At 35.2% G+C, this 3,152-nt stretch overlaps 1 protein-coding gene across 1 annotated transcript in view; it reads left to right on the top strand.

The window, feature by feature from the left end:
- LOC106472300 (Down syndrome cell adhesion molecule-like protein Dscam2) overlaps positions 1-3,152 on the top strand; it is a 59,398-nt gene that overhangs the window by 2,125 nt on the left and 54,121 nt on the right. The gene's annotated exons all lie outside the window — the stretch shown is intronic.

Genomic DNA, 3,152 nt, shown 5'->3' with positions numbered 1-3,152 from the left:
AAAACTTCCAAGGTGTGGAGTAATCTGGAGGTGCTCATTTTGTTGTTGTTGTTAATAAGTTTGTTTCCTTTTGTATTAAAGTTTAGGAGTAGAGCAGGTGAGACTATTACTGTATAACACACAAGTAAAACTTCCAAGGTGTGGAGTAATCTGGAGGTGCTCATTTTGTTGTTGTTGTTAATAAGTTTGTTTCCTTTTGTATTAAAGATTAGGAGTTTTTTTAACGTATGTTTCATTCCGAAAGCAACCAGAACACACAATACTAACGAGTACAAAAAATATACGGAACACATGAAAAAAAAAGACTATAGGTAACGATGCAAGGTTATCTTGAAATACTAATGGTCAGCGTGCTCTAAATGTAAATCCAAAAAACGCACTCTGCACATTGAGGCAGTGCCGATCAAATCTCATTACTGGGTCAGAAAAGAATAGCCCAAAACCTAGAGGTGGGTGCAGTTGCTTTCCCTTTCAGCTCGAAATTAGGGATGACTATACACAGCTAGCCCTTTGTGTGACGTCATTAAAGTTGTGGGTTTAATAACAAAAAGTCCAGTTAATCACTCATCAGTTTCTAAGATTGTTACATCTACTCGACATTAAGAGTTGAGCTAAAACCCGTACTTAACATCACGTGATACGCGTCACTGACTCTAGCCTGTTGTTGAAATGGATAGGAGGCACATTGAAAATTGATGTAGCTTGCATTGATACTAATGTTTTCTTAACTTAAAATATATGATGATGTATGCAAAAACCACATATTGTTTTCAAGGTCACTTTGATTACACCACATGTGCTTTCAAGGTCACCTTTCTAACCCCACATATTGTTTCAAGGTCATCTTGCAACACCACATATGTTTTCTGTAAATGTATTCAGTATATATTTTTATACACCTCTAAAATATGGCAAACTCTCCCATCACCAATACCTTTACACCCAAATTTATTCAGAACCCGCTTATCTGACATATACTAAATAACCTCACATTAACACCATATAAGCAATTTATTTTATTTCACGAGAGGTTTTCATGGAAACGAATCTCCCCCCCCCCTTTTTTACGTTTAAAGAAATGAAGAACATTTTTGAAACATAAGACAACATATTTAAATATAGAAATCTGACTCTTAACAAATACAGAAATGTGTATTATGTGACCGATAAAAGAGAGAGAGACTTAGCAGGACCACTTTCTTAATTGCATGTATAGCTACAACTTATGTGTTAAAACTTGCTTCTTTTAATTCAATACATTACGTTGTGTATATCAAGTATTTGTATCTAAAATAGCTTAACATTAAATTTTCGAAACTTTTCTAGGGTTCATGCCCCCAGCCCCCACCCCCCACCCCCAGAAATGGCAATGTGACAATGGCCTGACCACTCAAAAAATGCTTACTACGGCAATGCTTAGAGGTTTATAAATCATTTTAAAAATAAAAGATACCTTTAAAGTTCTATTAGAAAAAAATGAGATAAGTATATTTCTCTCTACATATTATTGGCCTATAATTTCATATGACGCATGCTCAATGGGTTAAAAGAGAAATTATCTCTAAGTTACGTCATATACCACCATAAAATATTTTTACTGTCGTTAATCGCGGGTCACCTTTACTGTCAATAATTAATCTAATAAAACAGATAAACACCGTATCGTAATCAGACTCAGATCATGTATAAATCGTGCACTTGTTTGGAGAGATTTTTGCATTATTTAAGTACTCACTTAATTTGTCGGATTTTGACTTGTTGGTTACAGCATCTCTAATAACATATGAGCCAAACACACATAATTTAAACGAAAATACCTTAAATATTGCAAGTAATTAGACTCAACAATGTTGGAGTCTTCTAAGTATTGTATTTACAAAGAAACTGGGTAACTTCACTCAATTTGAGACTGAGTGTTCTGGCGGGTTATACAATAACATTCCTCAATATGATACGATATATGTGGCCGTCGTTAGGGGGCAGTAAAACAGCAGGTGAGTGATTACGATTATCAATGAGATAATGAAAACTTTCCCACTGATACACACTACTGACTTGGCCTTTGTGTGCCGTTTATTTTGTCAGGTTTTTAGTCGACTAAGACTCGAGTAAACTAAACAATATTCGATCAAGAACACGATTATGGAAGTGAAAGATGATTTACCTCAAATAGTTGTAGTTTTAATGTTGACCTTCTAAACATTCTTTTGCGGTTCCAAACCCCACCGTAGACAAAGAAACTACAAGGTTTGCTCTTTTCTTCCTCTTCTTATTCTTCTTTTTTTCTTTTTTTTTTTTGTCTTTTAGGAGGGCGTTGTTTTACTTCTTGTTCAGATTCAGTCGAAATAATTTTTCACACTGTTTTCTGAATCCTGTCTTGGCAGTTCACCAAACGGCGCTGCTCCGCTCCCTATTTGTGTTTGAGATTCAGTGTTACGGTAGACTATGAGAACGTGCTTTTCTGCTCCCTGTTTGTTTATGAGATTCAGTGTTAAGGTAGAGTATGAGAATGTGCTTTTCTGTTCCCTGTTTGTGTATGAGATTCCGTGTTAAGGTAAAGTATGAGAACGTGCTTTTCTGTTCCCTGTTTGTGTATGAGATTCAGTGTTAAGGTAGAGTATGAGAACGTGTTGTGTCACTGCCTGTTTGTGAGTTATATTTATTGTTTAGGGAGACGATCGAAGGATGTTGATTTATTCCCTGTTTGTTGTGTTATTTTACTCCATAGTTGTGTTTGCCATTCAGTGTTGAAGTCAGAAAATGTTGTGTGTACTTCTTGTGTGTTCAACGAGACTATATGAGAATTTTATTTTGTTTTCATTTTGTATTCGAAATTCAGTGTTGAGGAAGTCCACCAGAGGGCCTTGTTTTGGGTTGCGTAAAGAATGTGTACATGTGCAACTACCCCCAAAAAACAAACAAACAAAATATGAAAAGTCTGAACGCTCATGATTCTCCTCAAATCGAGCATCTTATAAATTATACAGTGAGACACGCCTGAAACATTAAGGTATCATATCAATCACCCGTTGCAGACATTCATTATTATTATTACCGGTTTCTAGAATCATCGCTAACGATCGTGTAGTCTGTAGTATTTTCATTTCAATATTATTAGCTCAGTTATAATTATTTGGAAATTAGCTTTCATT

Source organism: Limulus polyphemus, unplaced genomic scaffold (assembly GCF_000517525.1).
Source record: "Limulus polyphemus unplaced genomic scaffold, Limulus_polyphemus-2.1.2 Scaffold5229, whole genome shotgun sequence".
Lineage (NCBI taxonomy): Eukaryota > Metazoa > Arthropoda > Merostomata > Xiphosura > Limulidae > Limulus > Limulus polyphemus.
The sequence above is the reverse complement of the archived record's forward strand: the minus strand, read 5'-3'. Positions and strand labels throughout refer to the sequence as shown.